Source organism: Triticum urartu, chromosome 3, assembly GCF_003073215.2.
Source record: "Triticum urartu cultivar G1812 chromosome 3, Tu2.1, whole genome shotgun sequence".
Classification (NCBI taxonomy): Eukaryota; Viridiplantae; Streptophyta; class Magnoliopsida; order Poales; family Poaceae; genus Triticum; species Triticum urartu.
The window spans coordinates 718250225-718277568 of record NC_053024.1 but is presented as its reverse complement, the minus strand read 5'-3'; the positions used below and the strand labels follow the sequence as shown (position 1 = coordinate 718277568).

Below are 27344 nucleotides of genomic sequence, written 5' to 3'. Positions count from 1 at the left end.
GGAGAGGCAAGGAGCACGAGCATGTGAGAGAAATAGTGCAGTGCAGAGACCAGGGACTAGATGCCCGTTATGAAGTTGTGTCATAGTAACCAGCTAGAGGGAGGATGATGCATGAAATCAGTTCCATAACAAAATACAAATATGATGGATGAGTCATCAATTCAAGTGAGAAGAACTTGTTTCATGTGATTTGTAGTGGCCAAAAGCGGAAACAAATTGTTTGCACAACACCTAATTCGACAACAAAAGTGCTACGCCTTGATCATTATGTGCATGTGATATGATCCTAGATATTTTTCTTTGTATGGGGTGATTCTAATAGTGAGGTAGGAGGGTTCGTACGAGTGGAGCTATCCTATCTCATGCAATGCTTACACGGGAAAATAATGAGAGCAATTTAGGTTTTTTGATGTATAACATTGCAAAATTGTACAAGGACCTTATTTAACTATCAGAACTTTTTATAGGGAGTGCATGATGATGAATGTTGGAAGACATTCAAAGTTAGAGATGATGGGAATGCTTATGGCAATATGGCGAACTTAAGAAAACATATGCGAATTTGAGCCGGGTGGCAATGTAGAGCCGAAGCCAAGTGTTTGGTATTCATCTGTTAGATTTGAAGTGGGGTGACAACATAGCAAATTATTACACAAATGATCGAAGAGCTGAAGTTGAGAGGCCTGTGATAGATTCATCTGTTGGCCCGTGGCAACGCACAGGCGCTCTACTAGTATAGCTGGAGAAGAACATTCATGGCGAAGAGACCATCTAGCTCCGTGTGAAGATTTGGAAGCTTTTCAAAATAAAACCTTAATAAAATATCCACTATTTGTTTGAAGGGGTTGTTCATATGTTCTTTTTCTAAGAAATCAACAAATCAAATAAATAAAGCAGGATAAGAAGCAAAAAGCACACATGTAGAAAACATCTCTGGTTTTAATCCAATGGACCAACTATTGCTTGTTGCTATGACAAATGTTTTTCATTGTGAACAGGAAATGTGAAACTACAGTTCAGTATAACGAAGTAATCTTCTGGCCAAAGAAATTACCAACTAATAGACATAAGCTTGTTCCCGTGGATATAACAAGCAGATCACAATAAACGATTAAAAGGTTTGATTACAACTTGCATTCATTGCAAGGTTCAAGATCAATAAACAATTTATAAGCACTGACTAACATGAAAATCAAATCTTCCATTACCGATTGGCATACCAATTATTTATAGAACAGTTACAAGTGTTCTGTGATATTTTAGTTCCTTTTTCAAAGAAATGTGTAGCTACAATATAAAGTTCAGGTGTTCATAATGGGACTATTAGCACTTGAGTACTTGAACACTCGAAACTCATATTTGACAGGCCGAAGAAGAGTCGATTTGATCTTTTGATCCAATTAGCGAGCTGAGGGATCTAAGCTGACAAAGTATGTGTTCCAGAATCTGATAATAGAGTTTATCCAGTGAACAAAATGATTCCTAATAACAGGATAATGCACTGATCGTAACAGCAACCGAGGGGTTGACTTGCACCTTGCAGCTAGCTAGTATTAACTGCAGGAGACATGCATACAAAATAGAAAAACTGTCTAAAAAGAGAACTCTGATCACTTACTCGTCCATGTCGGCACCGTCAATCTGCGATGAATGGCTGCCACCATCGTCTTCGTTGTCCCCGCCACTGCTGCCGCTATCGCCAACTTCCTCCTCGGAATCTGCTAAGTGCATCAAACATGCAAGCCACTCAATAACCCCGCACAGAACAAAGAATGTGATGAGTACTATGCATCGTGCAGATTGCGAGCAGGAGTCGGTAAAACTCACCATGCATGCTACCTTCCGTGCCAAAGGTAGAGACAGCAGAAGCATCTTCCTCGACATGGTCTTCCAGCTTGGGACCAGCGGGCGACAGGTGCAGGCGCTTCTTCAGGGGCATTCTGGCAGTCTGTCAAGGATTTCATTTTCATGTTAGTAAAGGATTCTGCGCAGGCATCCCTGTGACAATCAGTAATTGATATGCCAATTAATTGCTAATAATGAAAGATTTGTTTTTTATGTTAGTCAAAACGTGATGCAGGTGCGGCAAGTTGGGGTGCGGGGGGCCAAAAAGTAAACATAAAGTTCTCAATTAACTTACTAACACATTCTAGAATAGAATCAATAGCTAGCAGGCAAATGCCAAATCAGCCAACAAGACTCACCAGCTAGCTAGCTAGAGAGCACCATTCAGAGTTGCTACCCTACAATGCATCGATCTTAATCGGAAAACAGAATATTCAGGTTTAGTAACTAAAATTAACAACATGCACATGCTTCCATCCAGCTTTTATATTTACATAAAAAACGTCAACACTTGCAAGTTGCAACAGGTCGTACAAGCAATGACAGAAATATCTAGTCACAAAGGCGAACGAATACATATGACGATTTTGGACAATCTTTGCTGTTTATCTTGTGCATATAAACAAAACAAAATTTCAAAAATCATTAGATTCTGTAGTGTGAGGACATACATGTAACAAGAACTGCCATGTATATCACCGATCTCTAGATGAAGAGATTCTTCCACGAGAAGCAATTTGATGGACAATTATAATCCTAAGATCGGACATATAAGATGATATTGACAGTAGGATCTAGAGATGCTAGAATTCGACCAATCCATATGTGAACAATTGCACAGCTGTAGGTCCGAGGTCTGGAAATCGGTTACATTCATTATAAAAAACAAAACAGTGGTACACCAACTACAATAGCATCAAAAAACAACTAGTGTGAGGAACACAGGCACCACAACCAAAGCAGCAGGGCTGTTTTTGAGGGGGGGGGGCAGCCATCGCAGCAAACACTAGAGCAGGGGAGGGGCGGATGCATCTCGCTAGCCTGCACTAGGGCAGCAGGGCTCTCAACAACACCGTCTCTCTCGTCATCGGAGTTGGAGGAGCTAGGTCAGGCGGGTAGGGTTCTGGCGTTGGGTTGCTCGGGGAAGGATGAGGATTGAAAAATCCACGGCGCAGACGAAGTAGATGGAAGAGAGAGCGAGCGGATTAGGGCTGGGCTTACCGAGAGGAGGAAGATCTCCGCCCGAGTGCGGTAGGAACTGCAGGCGGGCGGCGGCGGCGGCGGAGGAAGGAGAGCGGTCCAAGCGAGAGACAGAGAGGAGAGGAGAGGGTTTCTTCTTTTTCTTTTCTGGCGATGGAGGGTTTCTTTTTTATTATATATATAGAAAAGGAGAGGACAAGCGGATATTCCATTGTGAGCTCGGGCTCAGCTGAACCTGAAATCAGCACCATTCGCTACCATCTGGATCTGTGCATGTGACTGTATTTGCGTCAGGTATAGCCATTGTATTGCATTCAAATATGGCATGTTCCTGCGTGCATTAATTGCGACGGCCACCGTCACCTTCAGCTGGAACAGATGACCCGTGCACGGCTCAGTCCTGTACCCGGCTGAGCCGTCTTGGTTGGTTAGCTGCTGCAAGGGACACACATCCGGCTCGTCTGTATTACACATGGCAATGAGGCATGATTTGTCATTAACGAAATAATATGAATGCCATTTTCTATTTCCTGAGACATGATTTGCATCTTTTACACGCACGCACCTCCTCACACCAGCCATGACCAAAAAACTACGGCTAGAAATGTACTAACAGATGCACTCCGGCAACAAGGTCCTACATTACAACACCAATGGTTTCGACGATCAAAAAAGCTGGCTCACGCATATCAGACTACTGCCTTCAACAAGTGCTCCCAAAATGCAAACCCCAGTAACTACGCTAGTAGTCAAAGCTCTACATGCGAGACCGAAAAAACACAGCGACACAGACAGTCAACAAAACCAACTCTTTGTTTGCCTACGCTTACAGGAGATGCTACTGACCCCCTCTTCGTGTGAGCAAGTGTCACTAAAGTCAATCGGCACATACATGGTCGGATCCATTTTCCACATCAGTTATAGCAACACTTTATTCGACCTGCATGCCGGAGGTTGGGAAATCGCCGAAACCTTCTTCCAAAAGAACCGCAACCTGAGTCCACGCCCACTTCCTGCTTGCAGCTCGTTCCGCCTTTGCCATCCATGAGGACAACTTCACCTTGGAACACTTATCACCGTGGAGCAATCGCATAAAACCAAAGGCGAACGTTGACTGCTCTGAGTTTGCAATGCTCACCTCACCATCATCCTGCGCCGCTTCATCTGGCTGTATCAGATCATTCGTGTACACATCTATGTGCTTGGCTGTGATTCTCATGATGCTCTATTATATACTCCCTCTGTAAGCCAGATGCAGAGTACCAACTATTGTCAGCCGCCCACAGTAGCCGTATTAATGCAGGTCAGTCGTCATCTACACGACCTTCTATTCTCTGCATCTGGCTTACCCTGCTTTGCAAAACCGAGTCATTGTCAATTACATTTCCAACTGTTTTATATTCACTTCTTCTTCGGTACAACCCCTAAACACAACTATTTTATATTCACTTCTTCTTCGATACAACCCCCCTAAACACATCAACGCACGAGATTTCTTCATACCCCTTCATAACAAAGGGTAGGATGGTCTTTTTTTAAAATACGTCCCGAACGTGTATATGGGATGGGAGACACCCTCAACTGGGCCGGCCCATTGGTGAAGGCTGGAGAGAGGGCGACACGAGATGTAAAAATTCACAAAATACATGCCTTCGCTAAGAATCGAACCACAGACCTTTATACATTAAGTTAAAAGGCTCGCCAGTTGACCTGACTAGCGTTTGTGAATGGTTAGGAACGTGCAAACTTAAGAAACCCTCCCCACGGAATTATTGGGCCCATGAGCCGAAACGGGAACACCACGAAAAACGCAGAGGAAAAAATGGAAATAAATCTCTTAGCTAATCGCCGCTATTAATTAGGCATATTAACTAACATGTGCATGCAATGGTGCTGCATGATCCAATCAAGGAAACCCATGCGCTAGCTTCCATGGAGAGACTAGGGAATAAAGTGACGTGCTTAAATGCAGCAGCCTAATTGTTTTTTTTATAAACTATACAACAGCCTAGTAAACATGGTACAAGTTTTGGTGGCTCTTGGACCCAATAAACCCAAATGGAGAGAGTGACACCAAGAAAATTCTGAATGAATTTTTAAAAATTGAATAATGTTTCATAATCCAACATTTTTTTTGAACAACTTGAACACGTTTAAAAAAATCATTTTTCATAAAAGCATGAAAATATTTTAAAAAATTGAATAATAGTTTATACAAGCATGAACATTTCAAATTTTTAAGGAGATATGTTAGTTCCAAATATTAAGAACATTTTTTCCGAGCAACATTTTGAACACTTTTACAGAAATATGAGGAGCGTGCAAACTTTAGAACTAACAGTTTGAACAGTTTTTTGAACACTTCCTTTCCTTTTAGCTTCTTATGTGGCTAATGTAACTTTACAAATTTTCAGGAAAACAAATTCATGTGTTTAAAACCGGCTTTTGTTTTATTTTACTCTGGGTTTTTTCAGGAAAATAAATTCGTGTGTTTAGAACATGGTCTAGTTTTGGACATTCTCGAGACCTCCCCAACTTTTGCTAGCGGATGGGCATGCGCACGGTAGGCATCCATGCCAGGTTTGGATGATTCCAACACCTTATGCAAGTTGTGTGACGTCTGGCCATTTATCGATCATTTTCATTGAGAAAACTCCAGAAAATGCAAACACTGCCGAAAAACTCAAACAACTTGGGATGGTGCCTTGAATTGGTCATAAAAGTTCATGGACAAATTTGCGGTCATTTGAAGATGCGAAAAAAGCACTCGTATACGAACTCATCTGGCCTACCCGGACACCCTGCATTGAACATGGTATATTTTTGGACATGCATAAAATGACCCCAAATTTTGCTAGCAGGTGGGCATGCCCATGGCAGACAATCATGCCAGGTTTGAATGATTTCCGACACCATGCGCAAGTTGCGTCACGTTCGGCCATTTGTGGTCCATTTTTCATCGAGAGAACTCCATAAATTGCAAAAAAAAAATTGAAAACTCAAACAAATTGGCATGGTGCCTTGAATTGGTGATATAAGCTCATGGAATTTTTTGGGTCATTTCACCATGCCGATAAAACGTGCTCTCATACGGACCCATCTCGCCTACCCAAACAACACCCGTTGAAAATGGTCCATTTTTTGGACATGCATGAAATGATCCAACTATTGCCAATAGGTGGGCATGCTCATGGTTTGAACGAATTTTGACACGATATGCAAGTTGCATCATGTTCGAGCATGTATAGCCATTTTTCATCGAGAAAACTATAGAAATTGAAAGAACTGTTAAAAACTCAAACAACTTGGCATGGTGCCTTGGATTGGCTATTTAAGCTTATGGGGAAAAATTGGAGTCATTTAAAGATGTCGAATAAAACATGCTCTCATACGGAGCCTTTTGGCCTGCCCGAGCACCTTGTTAAACATGGTCTATTTTCGGACATGTATGAACTGACCCCGACTTTTACGAGCAGGTGAGAATGCTCATGGTAGGCATCCATGCCGGGTTTGAATTATTTCCGACACCATATGCAAGTTGCGTCACATCTGGCCATTTATCGCCTTTTTTTTACTAAGAAAAACACCAGAAAACGGAAAATTTCTAGAAAACCAATACAACTTGGCACGGTGCCTTGAATTGATCATACAAGTCAATGAAAAAAATTGAGTTCATTTAACGGATATTGAGAAACAACATGCTCTCAGTGCAGCCTTGTCACATATCTAGGCACCCTATGTTGTACATGGTTTTTTTTGGACATTCAAAAAAGGCATCAACTTTGGTCAACAGGTGGGCATGCACATTGTGAAGATGTGAACACTTTTTCAAATTTCCTAGTGTTTTTTCATATTTGCGAATAATTTTTGAATTTATTTGTTTTCTAGGGCTTAAGCATTTTTTCTTCTCTTCTGGTTAATTGATTTTCTCCTTCTTGAACTTTACTAGTAAATGCGCACGTACAACGCACGTTAATATTTAAGCAATATATTAATTGCACGCGGATATTAGGTGTGCTATTATTTGTATATTAATCTCGTAATTAGTGCAATATTTGGTATGATATTAATTGCACGTCAAACACGTTTAGTGCTCGTCATTGGAGCAGTCTAGGTCGTTGGATTGACTTAGTTCGATGGCCGAGGTCAGTTGGACCTGCCTCTTTGGATCTTTTTATATTGGTATAGATATAGACTATTCTTTTTGAAACCTGTGCAAAAAAATTCAGTATTTTACAATGTGTTCCTTTAAAAAAATATAAATTCAAAAAATGTACAGGATTTCCAAAAAATATTCTTTTTTCTAGAAATTGTTTTGAATGTTAAGAATCTTGCTGTTTACAATTTTTTCTCAACACTCTAATAATGTTGACTTTCCCAAAAATGTTTGGAAATTTAAAAATATGTTAGTTTTTTAAAAAATTTTGTGGTTTCCCAAAATGTTTGAGCTTTTTTACAAAAATTTAAAAAATGCTCATGTTTACCTATTTTTCATAAATTATAAAAATATACGAGAATTTCAGAATAGGTTATTGTTTTCTGAAAACTGTTCCAGTTTTCAAATTTTTCTCAAAACTCAAAAAATGTTTCGGAATTACTTAAAATGTTCACGGTTTTGAAAAATTGCTCAGAATTTCCGAAATTCCAAAAATGTCCACGTATTTGCAGAAGATATTTAGGATTTTCAAAAAGGCAATTTTTTTAAAAAATTGAATTTTAAACCTTTTCTAGAGTTGTTGGAAAACAATTGTTGGATTTAAAAAAATTACTCGGTTTTTTAGAAAAAATTATTCATAATTTCCAAGAAAAGATAAAAAATCCAAAAGCTGCCAGGATTATGTGTTGTAGTTAGTTCTTAAAGTGGCACGCTCTTTATTTTCCACTAATGTCTATCAGGTTGATTGGTAGGTAGCTGCAACATTCTAAGTTGGAGCTGCAGAATTCGAATCCCTGTAGGCCGGTCCCTTGTAATTCTTTTTTTAGCGACTATATACCTGCAGTAGGTGCGAGCGCTACGGGATACCTTCCTGGGCCGGCCCAATCGGTGGTACGCAGAGGGTATACGTTCTAGCGGGCAACTTATCATACGTATAAAGTGGGTATACCATGTCAAAAGTCCATATTGCCCTTTATACGTTTTGGATGGGGGGTTGTACCGAAGCGGGACTCATATATTCTCTAACAAACGAAAAAAAACAGATTTAAGTACACACCGAGCAGCCACAAACGATATCCTGCATTGACTTTGTCCTCTCGGCATTCAATCTGCTTCCACACCAACAGTCCATGGGAACAACTAGAATCATGCATTGATGTCTCAAAACATTTTTTGCATTTGAAAGTACTCCCTCCATCCCATAATGTAAGATGTTTTTTGACTCTAGTGTAGTGTCAAAAAACGTCTTACATTATGGGACGGAGGGAGTAGTATGGGAGCATGTAACCAGTTCCTTCAGTTAAAAGATACACTGACTTTGTTGGCATTTAACAAATCAAAGAAGATATACACCAGGTCCTCCAGGTTAATTTTCTGCGGTCATAAATATCAAGCTGTTCCATTCGAAAAGCAAATCTTTTTCTCAAAGGATGGCATGTTGTGAACAACAACCTTATGTATCTACAACAACAAGTTGCTGCCTGCAATCACTTTGCAACAGCTGGATTATTTTCTCTCATTTTCCTTGCGGTGGATCTATTTTTTTTTTGTCAATGCGCAGCAGCAGCGACTACCGCTCCGGCGATGACTGTCGTTTCCTCCATCACTTTACAAGCAGCCACAATGGACATGATCAGGCTATTACGAAAAAAGATGAACAGCTGGGTCTAGGCGGTGATGGGAAGCTCAGGAAGCCAATGAGTCATGCGAGCAGCTTCAAGACCAGACTATGCCTATGCTTTGTCGCCAGCGGATGCCAGTTGGCCTATGGCAAAGTTGAGCTGCGCAGGCCAGACGCATCTTCAGAAGTCCAAGATCAAGTGGTTCTCATGCTGTTTGTGATGATCGTGGCCTATGGCAAAGTTGAGCTGAGCTGGCAAAGTTGTGTCTTCTGTTTTGCAGAAATGCCTAAATATAAACTTGTCTATTCTTGTCGTAGTCCATTTTTTCGGTTCAATGAAGGCATGATAGGCAAGGCAACAAAAATGGATTGAACAGGAACTCACCATATCTCGTATTCTCTTCCTCGAATTTTAACTGAACAGTACAATTTTTCATGTATCTGGACAGCACCTCTTCCACTCCTATTTTACATGTAATACATGCATTATCAGCTTCGGTTGTTACCTTCTCTTGGATAATGAGCAGGGTAAGTGTTAGTTGGAGAGAGATAGTGCTGACAGACATCAAGGTCCTCAAGTTCTGGGCTGAGGATGTATACAAGGTTTTTGGGATCCCTTGCAGTCATCGCAAAATAAAAGGCACGGATGCCAACATAAACCCTGAAGCAATTTAGTTCTTATAGGTATCACTTGAAATGAATAAGATAGGGGTTCACAGCTTGTGCGGAGCAGAAGAGTTCCTTTTGCGCGACATCAACGAGAATTCCAGCAAGCTTGAAAAAGATTGTTTCCAGATAGCCTTTGTTATATTTGTCATGGGCCATGTCCTTGCTCTATTATGTACCAGCTGTTGTGGGTCGTGCGCAGCAGCCTTATAAATGCAGGACACTCATAGTGGCATGACCTATTATTCTCTGCCTCTCGTTTCCCCTGTATAATTTGATAAAAACACAAATGCCATCATTTAAACACACTTGCAGCACCGAAACCCATGGCTGCCACTTATTTTCCAAAATGATAATTACATGAATCAGTTTTTACCGAGCAGCCGCAGACAATTTCTTACGTTGACTTTGTCCTTTCGGCGTTTAGCCGGCTCTTATAGAAGTCGCCTCTCACAATGAATTGAAACTTAGGCCTAGTGTGGGATGTACTAAACTTTTCATAGGTTCCGCATACTTCCGAATAGATTGTTCCAATGCACTCATCCGTGATGGGCATGGAGTCCTGTCTAGTGGTGCACTACCGAGTCGTAACCTAAATTTACAAACCGGCCTTCAATAGTAAAATACTTCCAGCTGAATTTGCATAAAAGTAGTTACAGCAGCTATACTGTTACGATCGCCTACCATGGTTTACATTTCTACTGCTGCATAGATCAGTTCCTGCATTTTTCATTCATGCTACTGTGAGCTCAGATATTCTTTTTTTTGTTTGGCTACATGAACGTGGGGCAAACACTCTGAACAAATGCAATTCTACAATGACAATGTTTGGGGTTCAGACCTTTTCGTCCAGCGGGGCCTTGCCGGTTGATTCTGTCAGTTGACTGCGCCGACCAAGTAGGAGAAGCATCCGGACGACGGCACACCACCCCGTGTGCTCTCTCCGGGACAGCGCTGCCGATCTGCTGCCCGCAACCAGACCCATTGTTTGAGTCCCCCGGGACTCCACCGTTGGTCAAGCTCTCCAGCAGAAAGGCCAGAGGCACCGGATCTGTGTGATCCAAGCTATCGACGAACTCCTCCCGGAGCGGGAACCTGATTTCAAGTGGCAACCAGCGCCGATCATGGCCAGCGTTAGCTTATTTCTCCCAGCGTGCCCACTGACACTGCTTACCCCAAGAAACATATTAGATCCCCCGGGAACTAACCTGTCCACGGCATCAAGCATGGACTCAAGCACACAATCTTCCATCTTCTAGTTTCTGGTAAGATCAAGCGCCGCCGCCTGTCCTCCCGTAATCCATGAAGGCGGAACAGAGGTGATTTCTGCGGGTAGAGGGGGGGAGACGACTCCAAACGTCGCTGTTTTATCCAAACGGGCTCCACACTTTTCTGATCCGTGGCTCGGTGCAAACTAACGTCCTGGTCCATGAACCACATAACTGGCAAGCGAAACGGGCCTTTCCCCGCGTACGATCTGGGCCCACAAAAGCTCCACTGTTTCCTACTGTATATCGAATATGTGAAGAGGGGAAAAACGAGATAGGGGAGAGAATGATTGGAATGAACAGTCTTCTCATTGATTGAAGAATAGGGGTATATATACCCAATACAAAGGCGGTTTACAAATGGGCAGTTGTCAATGAGACAACCGACATAGCAGGGATTAACCTATTAATTAACTTAATTAATTAACTCCTAACACCCCCCCCCTAATCAATGCTTGTCTTGGTGAGTATGCATCATCTTGATAAATAATACTCCTTGTATGTCTTTGCCTTTAGGAATATTCATCATCTTCATCTTGAGAAATCCTTATATAATCTTTAAAGTCTCCTCCAAAAACCCTGTGGGAAAAATATGAGGAGAATAGTGTAGATATGTTGCTAAAACTTCTTTAAACTCATTGGGAAAAAATAATAAGGAGAAAAATGATGCAACATATAATGATTATTGTCTCTTGAAAACTCATATGAGAAAAACCTTTGAGGAAGGATAAAACTCGTTGGTGAGTTTAGAGAACAATAAATATGCTTTGTATATTTTCCTTTAAAAACCCGATGGGGAAAAAACTTGAAAGTATAGCATATGATCTTTAAAAGATATTGCCTCATTAAAGACCGTTATGAGAAACTTCGAGAGAAAACTCATAAGGGAAAAGAGTGCAATCTGATATGCCATTGAAAACTCCCTTAAAACCCAGTGGGAAAAATATAAGGAGAAAAATGATATGGCATATACATACACTTGTGGTGTATTGTCTCGTTAAAAACCTTTTATGAGAAACCATTAGGAAAAACTCATGAAGGGAAAAAGAGTACAATATATGCAATCTAATGATTGTTAATGGGTTATACTTTGGGAGATTACTCCCCCCCTGAACTTTGCCAATCTCGAGGATGTCTCATATCAATTACATTGACATGATCATGACATTAGGAATAATCCATTGGATTTTCCAGTATTTTGTTTGCAAATTGTTTCCTCGCTTTCTATAATTCATGAGGATAAGTGACCTCGAGCAATGTGCTTTGTGATATTGCTCTTCATATAACCTGTATGTATTGAGTAACACAAGTGGTAGCATCTTGATAAATCAAGTTATGTTATTCTGATGAATCTCAACCACATGGTTTTAAGTGTGATTAATCATTCTGCTAAGCAAAGCATATTTTCAATGCCTTTATATAAATCAATTATGTCAGAATGATAAGTGGAAGTAGCCGTTAAATTCTATTTAGACGACTTCCATAAGAAGGCTATTCCATCAAACTCAGTCATTGATATGGCTTTGTTGGGATCAAGTAAAGAGCCAATATCATATATCATATCATGGTCAAATCTTGTTTTTCCTGATGGAATTGTCTAAGATTTATTGTGAACTTGGGATATAACTCAATATTCCTCACATCGACCATATAAGTTTTGTTCGTGTGATATATCCACATTGAACTTCTCATATATGTTTTGGATATATGTTGATTGATATATGTTCTTGAGAGAATGCTCAAGTTGTAAACTTAAGCTAAATTTGGTTTAATCCAAATTTTCCGCCTTGAGATGATTTTGTGTATGTTTAGGTCTTGTATAGACTATAGACATTGATGATGAAGTCATTGATATACACTAAGTGATATAAGGAAATCAAATTTGGGATTCCCTTATTAACACATAAGCAATCATCATTCTTTGAGTAATCCTATTTGAAGAAGGAACTCATTTAGTCGGTAGTACCATATGATTTCTGACTATTTCAAGTCATAGAGTGACTTATGAAGTTTTACACAAAACTTGTTACGATTTGCGTTTGGATTCGGAAGTTTTAGCACTTCAGGGACTTCAATAGAGATATCTGAAATGAGCGACTCATATGAGTATGTAGCCACTTCATCCATCAGCTGCATGGACAATATTATTATTTTTATTCCCTATGATATTTAGTATCGAAACATAATTCCACTCATACCAAGAGGGTATGTTACATTGTAATCGATGTCGGGTCTCTGCGGGAACCCTTTTGCTACAAGCCTCGCTTTCTCACCACCTCATTAACTTTGTCTATGAATGAGAAGTTTTTAGTATTTCATGTGGAAGATACTTATGAGGAGTAGGTATTACTGCGGTAAATACCACTCGTTTGCAGAGCGAGTGCTATTCTTCATTACTTGCTTCCTTTTATGTGAACCAATATGAGTGCAAGAGGCACTCTACCATGGATTTTGGTTCAGGGCCCAAAAGGTTTAGTAATTTAAGAAGAAATATATGTCGACAAATGTAGTCTTTTATGTTATATGATTCTGGTGGAATCGATGAAATTTGTGGAAATGTATCTATTCCTTTTAACTCCTTGTGATTTCCTAAAACAAGAAAGTCAAGGTGTTTCGATGTCCCGGCATCCAAAATTTTGTGCACAATTATGCCGGGTTTCAGATGATGAGCATCCTATAAGGTGTCTCTCAACTTGATGTTGAATTACATTTACTGGTTGAGGATGTAATTTCCTCTGTTTCCGCGGAAGCATATGAGAAATTATATCTCGTGTGGTCAGGCTTTCTCCCCCTCTTGCTCTCATTTGGGGAGAAGAGTGGTTTATCAGGTACCTCCACTCTTTCCGACACTTTACTGCAGGAATATATAATTTCTGACACCTTGTCATGAGTAAATGTATATGGCTGATTTGCAATGTGTTGCAAATATATGATTCTCTAAACTTCTAGTTCAGATTCTTTGAGTACGTGGATATAAGGATTGAATGTCAATAACATTTCTAATTTATTTCTCGACATTCTTTGTGGTACTTATCTCCCCCTAATGCCGAAAAATATCCTTATTGCTGATGCAATCAGCATACGGGCTATGAATAATTTTGATTGACGGATAAATTGTTATTCCTCACATAGATCCCTAAATTTCTGTGAGTGCCCATTGATGTACGGAAGAGTGGTGATATCGGCATGTAACCGAATTATCGCAGATGAGAAATACTTTGTTGATTTCCACGTAGTTACTACAAGGGGGAAGTAGTATGATATGCAGTTGGTACGATTTAGATCATACTTACGGTGTGTAAGGCCGTATGTGTCCAACAAGAGGCTGGTAAATTTACAATTCTTTAAAAGTGGTCATGTAATTCATTTGACTATCTTTGATAAGAAATTTAGTTAAACCATTTTGGGTATGTACATAGAGTATCGAATGCAATCATAAAAGTCTCGTGAAATGAGTTCAACGACATTGTCCATTCGAATGGGTTTATCCTTTGTTCAAGAGAATTTGCTCCTACTTTGATAAGTTAAGCAATTTAATGAGTAAGATCATGGTTGTGTGTGATAAGAGACACACTTAAAAAATATTTTATGAATGTGTATATGAGTACCATGAAGTATCTAAATTACCCCAGACAATGGTCCAATATTCCACATATATCTTTTGAATGTATTCAAGTAAGAATAAGTGGCTCATTTAGAATTTTAAGGTGAGAGTTCCTTAAAACTGATTTCCCCTATGGCACATGTGGTGCACATATAATTTGATGATATGGGGAATATTGTGCAACTTGTTAAGTTGTGACCAACCGAATTGTCAACGATTTTCTAATCATCCCCAAACCAGGATGGCTAAGGCTATCAAGCCTAATATTTTATTTATTAATACTTAGAAAATCATTGTGTACGCAACAATATTGAGTATGAATTGAAACATACATTCAAATTTATTGAATATTGTATCCAAGGGATATGATATTGGACATTTTACTACATGTAGTAGTACAAGTATAGGCTAATAATATGTTGTGATAATTAGGAGATTACCTGAGGTCTCCGATATTCTTGAATGCAAATGATTTCATCCTCCATTTTCTGCACTAGATTTTGGTCCTCCTTCCGATGAAGATTCTGAGAAAAATCCTGATGATGTACTACTTGGAACTCCTTCTCGTTCTTGGTCGTAGTAACAATTGAGATCACGAGTTTGCTATTCGCATAATTTAATGCGTCATCGTCCTGCAGAAAAAGTGGCCTAGATCTTCGTTATTTTTCTTGTGACCCCCTTCTTTCTTCTTCTGTACTTGGCCGGGGATTGTGGTCGCTGATGCAGATGTGCGTCTGAGAACGCCGCGGGATGTTGCGCCTTTTCGCCGGGAAGCCGGGCCGATGGCCGGGGGCGACGTCGTTCGGCCCTTCCGTAGCGCGCGGGGAGGACGCCGCTTGGAGCGGGAGAAGCCGCGGTGAAGAGCGCCGCCACTGCGCTGGCTGCTGCGCACCTAGAAGCCGCTGCGCCATTTCTCTTCCTATCTCGGATGAACTTGCTCTTGGTAGAGGCGTGCTGATAACGTGTGAAGAGGGGGAAAACGAGAGGGGAGAGAATGATTGGAATGAACAGTCTTCTCATTGATTGAAGAATAGGGGTATATATACCCAATACAAAGGCGGTTTACAAAGGGGCAGTTGTCAATGAGACAACCAACATAGCAGGGATTAACCTATTAATTAACTTAATTAATTAACTCCTAACAGAATACAACCCTTTTTCCCGTTCCGCAGCAGACGCGGCAGCAGGATTTGTTCGCATCCCGAGTAACGAGCGGACGACGAAGATTTCAGGAGCATCTGGGCTCGAGCACCGAATCGCCGCTTCCGAGGACAAGTCTTTTTTATAGGGGGGAAAAGGAGAGGAGAGTTTTTTCTAGTTGAAGAAACAACACACTTTATTTATTCAACCAAGTTTATACGCAGGCTTAGAGCATCTAGGGCCGGCCGCCTCAAACCCGTCTCATACATACGGATGGGCTGCCTGGTCACGATTTTTCGACCCAGACGGGCTCCTTAAACGGACCTCAAGCACAACCCGATCCCACCGCAAATTGCACCAAATCCATCAAATCCTTCCTCCTCCTCCCGTCGCCCTCCAACCTTTTCCCATGCCCGGACCCTCACAGTCCTCACCCCCTTGCTCCCAATCCCCACCACCGGTCCCAATCCAACGCCGGAGATGTCGTCCAGCCCGACCCAAACCGCCGCGACGGAGACGCGGTCCGCCTCGTTCGTCAGCAGGATCCCTTGGTTGGCTGCGACTTGCAAGACGGAGAACGTCGCCCGGAAGTTGTGGCGATGCTGGCAGCAAGAGAGGGAGGCGGTGGCGGCGTCCCAGGGAGGTTCGAACATGGTGGAGGAGCTGTCTCCTCCACCGTGCCAGGATCCCCGCACCCTTTCCATCCAAGCGTCGACGCGGATTACGCTGTCCGACCCCGTTGGGACAAAGGAGGATTCGACGGTCGACTGGGCGATTCCAGAGAGCTTTCCGCCCATGCAAATGCCGGCAGACATGCCTTCCGTGACGTCGCGGCTACAAAAATGACGTCCACATGGACGAGCATTTTTTCAGTAGGGGAGAACAAGGAGGAGAGGTATAAGCTCATATTGAATCTGCAAAAGGAAAGGATGGAGTGGGACCGGAAGAGGGTGGAGAAGAAGTTCGAAATTGAGCGGGATAAGATTGAGTTGGAGAAGCAACAAGCGGCATTCAAATGGGAACTCGAGAAGGCCAGGACATTTGGCGAGATAGAGCTTGAGAAGAAGAGGTTGTAACTCGCACGGGACATGGAGGATGCGAGGATCATGTTGGCGGACAAAACCCTATTGGATGAGCATGCGAAGAAGTGGCTTCCGGACAAGAAGAAGGAGATCAACGAACGTAGAGAGTACGAGGCGGTGAGGGCGGTTGCGATACAGATGCAGACGGAGGAGGCAACCCGGATGTAGGCGGAGCAGGCAGCCCGGATGCAGACAGAGCAGGCAGCTCGGATGTAGGCGGAGCAGGATGAGCAGGACACATTCCGCCTGGAGCAGGCACTCGGCCAATGATCCGAGGACATCCGTCACGCTCGGATATTGATTTCATTTTGGCATGTCCGCTTCGTTGAACTATGAATTGCTTGCTTTGTTTCAAACTTTTCAATTCCGGCAATTTATATCGTTTGATCGGCGTGCATGGATTGCATGGATTTGAGGATCGAAATTTGAGATATGTGGATGTCCGGCGCAACATATGAGGGGCCGGCGGGCGCTGTCCACAACTGCGCCTGAATGCGCCCGTGGGCGTATAGGGGGGCAGATTTAACAAGTCCGGATGTAGAAGCTCTTATACAGTAACTAAAGTTAGGACCCCGCGTGTTCGGAGATGAGCGGCAGGACCCGTTGGGGAGGTTTTGAGGCACCTCCACTACTGGCGATTCCCGTCAAGCCGCTGACGAAGCGCAACATCCTTGCGCAAGGCCGGTAAGTCTTCCACCTGCGTCTTGACATTGTTCCTACATAGTAACTTTAGGTGTTTCTTCTCGAGCCTTAGCGATTCCAGGCTCGCTCGGTCCATGAAGGAGGTCAGCACAGCCGGCAGCTCAGCCATGCCCCCCGCTGCCGCCTGGTGCTATGGGATCACATCAACTCCTTGCGTCACGCCAGGATGTGGTAGCTACAGACAGAGGTGAATTGCGTGGAGAGGAAGAATAAGCACAGAGGAAGTATCAGTCATTACAGATCATGCCTCGTCTCTCCTCGAGCTAGGCTATATGTTATTACAAGCCACTATGGGCCGGTCCAGCAGGCCACTCACACACACACATAGATGGGCACAGCCCAGGTCGTTGCACCTGATGTCCGGCATGCCAGAGGCCGCGCGACATGAGCAGGAGCCTTCGCTGGAGGCCGCCAAGACTCTGTTTTCCTTTGTTACTTGTACGTGGTAGGATACTATCTTAGTTTTGCTTATTTAGTGGTGTTGAACTACTTTATCTTCTCTTGCCATTCCGAAGACCGCCGACATGGTTGTGCCAGGGGTACATGTTCCAAACCTGCTTGTTGTCATCAAGGTGGGGGTTTAGGATCATGCGCCTCCCATAGCCAAGAAAGTTGTCGCTGTTGGCATCAAAGAAGTTGGGACTAGCGCTCCTGGAGCTGTGGAGACGCCTGAGGTGGTACCGACGGTGGAGACTGCGATCGAGGCCATTGTTGCCCTTATACCTCCGTTGAATCCTGCCGCCCATGCCTCAAAGCCTGATGCCACTAGCCTGGATATGAGGCAAAAGAAGAAGAGGAAGGCGGTGGCAGATTCAGTCATGGTGTCGTTGTCGTCTCTCTTCCCAAAGGGAAGCGAGTTGGGGCCGATGTGGCGGAGGAGACCAGGGTCGTCATGGGCGGGGTTGCCGAGGAGTTGAAGCTCTTCTGATCCGCCATCCAGAAGCTTGGCTTGTCGGTGGACCCCGGGTTCATGGTGAGTCATTCCTATCTTCGTCATTTGATTTGTGCTTACCGTAGTTGTAGCCCCAAGACTAAGTGCGGTACAGGATGGAATCGGGCTTAGTTTATGTTGAACCGAGCATTCCGCTTTTATCAGCCCCTTGTTTACTGAATATGCGTTCATTCTTTTCGCAGGGGCCGACATGCCAAAACCGCAAGCCGACCGCCGAGAATTCCGAGCTGCGTCAACAGCTTGAGGCTCGGCGGTGAGCCAATGAGCGCTTGGAGCGCGCATGCACTAATTCTATCTGTAAGTTCCCGTCCTCCTTTTCCATATTGTCCCTTTGCTATTCTTCTTTTTTATTGAGCTCTGGTTTTGGGCTGCCTTGCAGCCCCCGAGAAAGCGGCACAGCTCCGACAGACTTTCGAGGATGCCCACCATGTGAGTGACGAGGCCAAAGACGTCGTGCGTGCTGCTGGGGAGGAAGCTAGTGTTCTGAAGGAGACCATCCACGACCTCGAATCAAGATGGCAATGGAGCCCCGAAACCTGCGTCCCCGTGGGTTTTTACCCTATTAGGGAACGGGGATGGGTATCTTTTCATCCCCGCGGGGCTGTTGTTGGGCACATTATACAACCCGACACGTTTCGTGGGTTTTCACCCGTTTCGGTAGTCCCCGAACCCGAAACCCGGCAATACCCGCGAAATTACATTATTTTTTTTTATCACCGTAGTCATCTTACCCCCGAAATCTTAGAGGCCTTGATGTGTTCACAAGATTGGATAAAAAACAAATATAAAGGTGTGTCTTTCTTTACATATCATCATAAAGTTTATCATTATCTTGTTGCAATATTTCATAAGATGTTCGCTACTACTTATTTGATTCTCATAGATGCTGACAATGAATAAGGACAAAGTTTTTGGACTTGTGCATATTTTTCTTATGTTTAACTTTAGCTTGAGCGAGTTTTGATCTTTCCTAGTACTTGGCACTTTGATTTGGCATTGGAAGATTTGAAGATGGTCGTTTGGAGGCTTGGAGATGTGAAAGATGCCATGATGATTCCAACTTTAAAGTGATTTGTGAACTATTAGTTCTACTTCAAAACTTATATAGCTGTTGAACCATCTACTATTGTTTTTTGTTGAAATTTACTCAAGTTATGCTGCTGAAATGTGCTTGTTTTGTTGTTGAAGTGTTATTCTTTGTCGCCACTATGTTTGTTTAAATATTTTGATTTTATCGTGGGTTCCCCGTGGGTTTCCCGAAACCCGATGAGTTTAGGGGACGGGTAGAAAACTAGCCCCGCACACGGTGATGGGGACGGGGACGGGTTTACGATTTTCTCGTGGGGATGGATTTGGGAAGGCAAAACCCGATGGGTTTCGTCCCCGTTACCATCTTGAACCTCGAAGCCAGTGTGAAGACGAAGCCGGATGCGCGTGAGGCCCTACGAACCCTAGCAAGAGCGAGCAGGGTCGCCTTCGTAATGAGACCGGAACCCTTGAGACGTAGCTCCGGAGTCGCAACAAGGTCTGCAAGAAGCTTGAGGAAGAAGTTCTACAGCTTTAGAACTCGTTGTCCGACACATCCACCCAACTCCGTCAGGCGCAAGAGCACTGCGAGAATCAAGATCATCATCGTCTTCCAGTCGTGCATTATTAGATGTATGTTTACGTGGAGCCCCACCACAGCCTCCTGGCCTCTTGCATGACCAGAGCCTCTATAACTCCTGAAAGTTTTTCCGTCGCTGCCCTCACCTTGCGCCATTTGTGCAACCCTATTCTTGGCCACTAGCCACTTACCCCACTGTTTACTAGACAATTCCCCTACAAAGTAGAACAACTCAAAGATTTACCCCTGAAACTACTATTACTCGTTTAGTTCAAATTTGACCAAAATAGTCTTTATCCCCAGACCCTACCTACCCCTCTAAAAACCGGCGTCGTTCCACTTGCCTAGGCCACCCCATGGCCCTCTAGCCTCTCGTCCTCCTATAAATACCCTGCCATCGTCCCCCGAAACGCCAAACCACCTTCGAACCCTAGACGCTACCCCCCAAATCCCCAATTCCACGCCACCCACCCACCCACCATGGTCTGCAATAAAGGTGACTATGCTCCCAATGCTCCATGGTGGCTGAAGTGGGCCTATTTATTTTTCCACGAATACGCAAAGCTTGCATATTATTTCATTGATAGAAGAAGTTAGAACAAGTACAAGGCGAGATACAACACATGACACGGACGCAAGAGGAGTGAACATGGTGTCTGGAGCAGGGAGACATGAGATGCTCGACCCAATCAAGAGAACAAACACAACTAAACCCGCCATCCTAAGTAGTTCAGACCAACAACACGACGACCAACATCTTCAGATCCAGCCCCGAGGACACTGCGAGCAACCAAGACAACGCCTTCACGAAGGAGTACAGCGCCGAGACGCCGTTGCCGTCCGATCCGGAAAACCGGGTAACGGCCGTGACAACGCCTCCAAGAAGGGGATGGCCACCGTCAGTGTCATCGTTGCTAGCATAGAATGCAGCGATTTCTCCCTGTCCAGAGTCCGAGCAGTCCCAAGCCGTCGGAGCACGAGTCGGATAAGAGGGAGTCGGGCATAGGTTGGAACCATGCCCGCCGGGCGCCGCTGGAAGTGCGAGCAAAAGAGTGGGCGGCTGGGCAGAATGAGGGGCGGTGAGGAATTGGACGATGGCCGGAGGCCCGCATCCAGAGGGTAGCACAGATCTAGGTCCACGGGGCCAGAGCAACAAGGATGTTGGCGAGCCGTAAAGGGGGGATGCAGCTCCCGGAGTGCACCACAATCAAGGATGCACCGAGATGGACGAGCACCAAGGACACCAACAGGGTGGGGGCGCGGAGGCACCAAGGCACAGGCAAGCCGAAAGAGCCGGAAAGAGCGCAGCTTCCGGGCCATGCCGAGAGTCCGGAGCCACCCCGGTCGGCCATGGACACAAGACCACATGGCCATCGGGCAGAAGACGCCCCTTCCGGGGTGTGGGGGGATGGTGGAGGAGGGTGCGCGCATAGCCTCCTTCTCATCCTCCACCACTCCCCGTCCCGGTCCTCCCGCTGCCGTCCTCCTCCTCCAACGGCAAGGACGAGGACAACTTGATTCCAGCTCTTACCCAATGCCAGCTCAAAGTGACATTCATGTGGGTTCTTCAAATTTTGACTGTCATGTCATAGATGATCGAAAACATGGATACAAATATTTAGGTATGTAGAAAGGAAATAAATGAGTAAAGAAAGGAGGCTATTTGTCGGTCAAACTGCATACAGACTGTTATTCTCAATCAACTGATGACAATACAGATCCAGGGACTCTTAATAGTAGTTCGGCATGATAGATGGATAAACAGACTTAACACACTAACAAACTATAACAAACTGCTAAATGATACTGCTAGTACGTAGTTTTGATGATAACACTCCACACTTCTACTGTGAAGGAACAATACCGGAGGATATAGTATATATATACTAACGTACAGTACTAGAATGATAGTTTACTGATAACGCACCACTACTGGAAGGAAGGCTCCTGCAGAATAAAACTAGTTGTTGAATGGCAGGCCATCCAGCTCAGCAACCACAAAGGCGGAGCACCAGATCAACGGTAGACTCGCTCTCAATCTTGTAGTCCGCCAGGGTGCGGCCATCCTCCAGCTGCTTGCCAGCAAAGATGATGCGCTGCTGTATAGGGGGAGTGCCATCCTTCTCGTAGATCTTCACCTTGACAGTGTTGATGGTGTCCGAGCTCCTGACGTCAAGGTCCAGGGTCCTCCCATCAAGGGTCCTAACAAAGAGGTGCATCATCCTACTTTCTCCTGGCCTACATGGGCGGAGGACAAGGAGGAGGGTGGACTCCTTCCAGATGTTGTGGTCAGCCAAGGTGCGGTTGTCGTCCTCCAGCTGTTTGCTGGCGAAGATGAGGCACTGCTGGCCCTTGGGAAAGCCCTCCATGTCCTGGATCTTGGACTTCACGTTGCTAATAGTGTCTAGGCTGTCGACCTCGAGGGCAATGGTCCTGCCTGACAGCGTCTCAGTAACGAAAATTTGCATCTTTTCCTGGAGGTCAATCGTAGAGTCATGCTCGATGCCATAATCGGCCAATGTACGGTTGTCTTCTAGCTGCAACCCACCAAAGACGAGGTGGTACTGCTGCTGGATCTTTGCCTTGACGGTGTACAAGGTGTCTGATGAGTGGACCTTGATCCGGATTGTCCTGCCGGTGGGGTTCTTGACAAAGATATGCATACTGGATGAGCTACAGACACAAACATCAACAATTGTTAGACAATATATTTAGGCTGTAGAACAATACAGAAGAACGTAGAAAGGGCCCATTATTAAAACAGTAGAAGCAAGAAGAGAAATCTACTGTATAAATACTTCGTTTATACAGAAAAAAGGTGCCACACTAAGCCTAGCTTGCAAAGTTAAGTCTTGAGCAATCATTAATGATATACATGCACGGTTCACTCAATTCTGTAAATTGAAGAGACTAGTTAGGTGCCCGGGAGTTGCTAGGAATAAAACACAATATATGGTATTATCAATCAAGTGATGCTTCTATTTTATGAACATGCCTGTCAAGTGCAATTTTTCACAGGGTAGCAACAAACGTTGCCATTTTTTCTACTTTCCCTAATCAAATCAGTATATATACTCGCCAAATTGTATTATACCCTGCGCAAACTTACTGATGCACTAAAGGAGAATATTACTGCTGTTTTTTGATAAATATAAATTTCTAGTTTCATTTTATATCACTAGCACTATATAACTTAAAGAACAACAATCTATGTGTGAGCTTATGAATTTTAGTAGCGAGGAAAGATTCACCGAAACAGCTCTGAATTTCAGTACCGGGTAAAGATTTACAAAGACAGCTGATGAAAGGTAAATCGTGCATAATCAGGTGGATAAGAGAAATGAATGCACAAAAGAGATTTAAGGCACCAGCTTAAGAGCTATCCGAGTCATGGGGGTCAGGATAGCAACAGTACAATCAATTAGATACTGAGAGCACGACAGGACAATTCATGACCAAGAAATTTGCGGACACTTGAAAGAGGTTCCCAATCCAGACGATGGTGGCCTATTATGGAACGAACCTAATCAGAAGAGCTTACATGGGCTGGATGGTCGTGATACGTGAATGATATTTGCCATGAGAGCATGGCGTCTCCACATAACCTTTGACAACATGAACACAGGTTTACTGGTGGTAGGCTGACCCGGGAGCCCACGCGGACGTCAGCCTAGCAGCAATTGGTACTGGATTCTTTTTCATGTTAATCAAGGCACGATAGGGGTGTGGCATGCTGGGTTGAGGGGAGGGGTAGAGTTGGTATCAACGGTGTCAGGCGAATGCCAAATCAGCCAACAAGACTCACCGTTACAGAAGCTAGCTAGCTAGAGCACCCCTCAGAGTTACTACCCTACAAAGCATCAATCTTAACAAAAAGAAAATAGAATATGCATCCTTACTAACTAATAAAAATTAACAGCATGCAGATGCCGAAGTCCAGCGGTCCAGCCTTTATTTACACACAAAAAACGTTAACGTTTGCAACAGGTAAGGTCATAGAAGCATCAAGAGAGATGTATAGTCACAACACATAACGATTTTGGACTATCTTTGCTGTTTATCTTGTTTATTGACTTATTACCATTTCATTTATTATTTATGTATATAAATCAAAACAAAAAATTATAAAAATATGAAGTATCTAGCTTATTAGATTCAGTGGCGAGGACATACATACATATAACAAGAACTCGATCAGGTGTACCTGATATATGCTCCATCGATCTCTAGATAAAGAGTTTCATGATTAACAATTATAATCCTAAGATCTAGCAGAGGATGATGAGGTTACCAACAAATCCCATGAGGCCAGGCAACCCTCTGATGTAATATATTCCTCCTATCTATGGGACACTGACAGAAGGCTCAATAGAGGGGTAGAATTCACCCAATCCATGTGCGATTACGCGGCGGTAGATCCGATGGGGGGGGGGGAATGGGGGCAGTTAAATTTGTTATACAACAATACAGTTTATGGAGCATTGTGTGTGAACAAGAAAAAAACTCAAATTCACCCAATCCATAAGCGAATAATTGAGCGGCGGCAGAGGACAATCATGAAAAGATTGCCACACTACACATCATCGATCATACAGTTGTGCAAACCACAATAGCAACAGGAGACGATTAATTATTAGCAGGAACACAGGGCACCGCAACCAAAGCAGCAGGGCTGTTTTTGAGGAAACACCGGCAGGGGGTTGGAGCCATCGCAGCAAACGCAGATGCAAGAGCAGGGGAGGGGCGGATGCATCACGATAGCCTACACTAGACAAGAGCAGCAGGGGCTCTCAAGATCACCGTCTCTCTCGTCATCAGACTCGGAGCTAGGTCAGGCGGGTACGTAGGGTTTTGGCGACGGGTTGCTCAGCTCGGGGAAGGATGTGGATTCAAAATTTCACGGTGCAGACGAAGAAGATGGAGCAGATTAGGGCTTACCGAGAGGAGAGGAGGAAGATCTTCGCTGGAATCCGGTAGGAACTGCGTGCGCACGGCGCTGCGGCGGCGGCGGTGGAGGAGGAGGAGAGCGGTCGAAGCGAGAGAGAAAGAGAGAGGGTTTTCTTGTTTATTTTATAATATACTAGTAAACATGTCCGTGCGTTGCAACGGGAGAAAAATAAGTTGACTTGCTTCGTTGCGAAGCAAATGCCAATTGTCCCAATTAGGCTGACAAGGTAAAGGATAAGTTTGATGATGATAAAAATGATAGTTCAATTGACAATAGGATTCTTTGGGGCGTTAGTTCGGAACATGGGACATGAATCCTAGTTAACTAATCGGGTGAACAACTCTATCTTTAGATTACCATACCGATAATAAAAATATCGCACACATAGTACTTATTTTGATTTAGTGACATCATCAGACAACAAAAACGCGGTATATGTTTAACGTCAAAACATGTATGCTTCTATCATGTGTGCTGACCGTGAAGTCCTTGTCATATAGATGTTTTAAGTTGCTATTTTGTTGTGATATATGTAGGACTAAGTCTTTGCCTAGTCTGCTGCGTCTCAATTCATAGGTAGACATAATTCGGTCTATTCTAGCTTTCTTTTGCTTTGACTGCATATTTGCATAACTTTGCTTTTTCTCATGCGCATTATTTTGCCCTCGTGAGAGTTTTCTAGAATGTGTTAATTAAGAAATAAATTGATTAGATTTTGCATCATAAACTCAATTTTTTTGTTAATTACACTGCACATAAGCATTAGAATCATGTATTTTGGCTTGAAGTTCAAATTGATATTTATTGCTACAAAATTTTAGAATTTATTTTCGTTCGACGTGTATGCTATATATAAATATTTCGTTATCTTCGTATTTTCGTATCCAGATATTCCGTCAGTATGAATTTGTGAGGGAGACAAACATAAGTATCCAACCTAATAACGAAAATATTTAGCACCAAATCGGGCAACGTGTGAATGTCGGAGAACAAGTACATGCGTGCACGCATGCATGATGGAATTGGGGATATTTTCTGTCTGTGCAGGATCCAAACTAAATCAACTGTAACTAAAAACAGGAAAACATTTATCTGTCGACATGCGTGCACACGTTATCACCCAAACTTTTTTCGAGAGGCCGATTGCTAGAAGTATCCACAAAAAGAGATTGCTAGAAGAAACCAGTCTTGCTGTGCTGGTGGCTCCACGCGTCATACATACACGTCCATCCCCAGTTGATCAACTCTCCGCTGACAAAGTCGTACACGTTATCTCCCCAGCACCACATCTCTGCCCCATCTGTATCTCTCTCGGCACCACACCACACAGCGGAACACCACATCTCTGCTTTTCCCCTGCCTGTAGAGTCCGGCACATCGGCTGCCTCGCTCCATCATCACAACCCAGGAGCAAGAGCGGCGTTGCAGCGGTGCTAGAGTAGTGTTGGTAGGCTGGTAGCTGAGGAGGGAAGGCAGGGACAGTTGCTTTGGAGTCGCGCACCGCTATGACCTGTGGTGGCGTCGGTGGGTTGTTCCTGGGTTGTTGGCGGCATCGGCTGAGGGGGGCGGGGAGGCGCTGGTGGCCGTCAACGCGGGCTTCGGCAACGCCGCCAATGGGCTAGCTGACTTGCACACGGCGGCCGTGACAACTGTCTGTCTCCCGTTTCCTTTCCTCATGCAGGCCGGCCCGTTGCTTCCGACGGCCGCAAAGCAATGTCAGCTGGCCGGCGACCCGACGTCGGAGAGTCGCGATGCGAGCCGGCGCTGCGAGGTGCGTCCTCAGATGCTACGCCCCAGAGTGGATCGGGCGCGGGTCAAATGAGACCCCACCCCCTCATCACGGCTGGATCTCATCTGCATCCACACGGACTGGCCACCAAATTCTTGGCTCCGCTCCCGTGTAGTGCAGCTATGTTGTAACGCCCCAAGACCGGAGCTTCAGATGCTTTCCAGGGTTTTCGGGTTTCGACGTGTGATTTGTTTGATTCGTTGCATCATATGCATTGCATCATGTCATCATGCCATCATCTCATAAATCTTTTGCATCTCAACTAAATAAATTGTGTGGATCTTCGATCCATTTAAATCGAGGGAAGAGTGACTTCTCTGTATAACATATCCTCCTAATAATTATGAAGCTATTAGTAAATATTCCATTCTTTTGGAATTAACCGTTGACACACTTGCAAATAAATCCCAATGCCTTTGTTATCACAACCCTTGGCCTCGAACTTAGTCCGTAGACTCTTTCGTCATTTTCCGGAGCTCCACTAAAAATCCGAACATTTTTGGACACTTCTATAACCAAGCCCTAGTTCAAGCCCATTTGAATTAAATTCAAACGAGTTTGAATTACATCTTCCAATCTTGCCTCTCCTATTTTTCGTGGACCGTGCACATTTTTATACCTTCTCTTTCTTTTCTCCCTCTTTTTCTGTTTTGTTTTAATATGGAAAAGAGTAAGAGAGGAATGAGAGAGAGGAGTTCAGCTTAGTCCAGCCGGCCCAGTCCCTAGGCCCAACTCCTGCGGCCTGACCTAGCTGGCCCAAGAGGC

General features: G+C 43.9%; 1 pseudogene; it reads right to left on the bottom strand.

Annotated features, from left to right (window-relative positions):
* Positions 1 to 27344, bottom strand: part of LOC125546173 — a 62042-nt pseudogene that overhangs the window by 6903 nt on the left and 27795 nt on the right.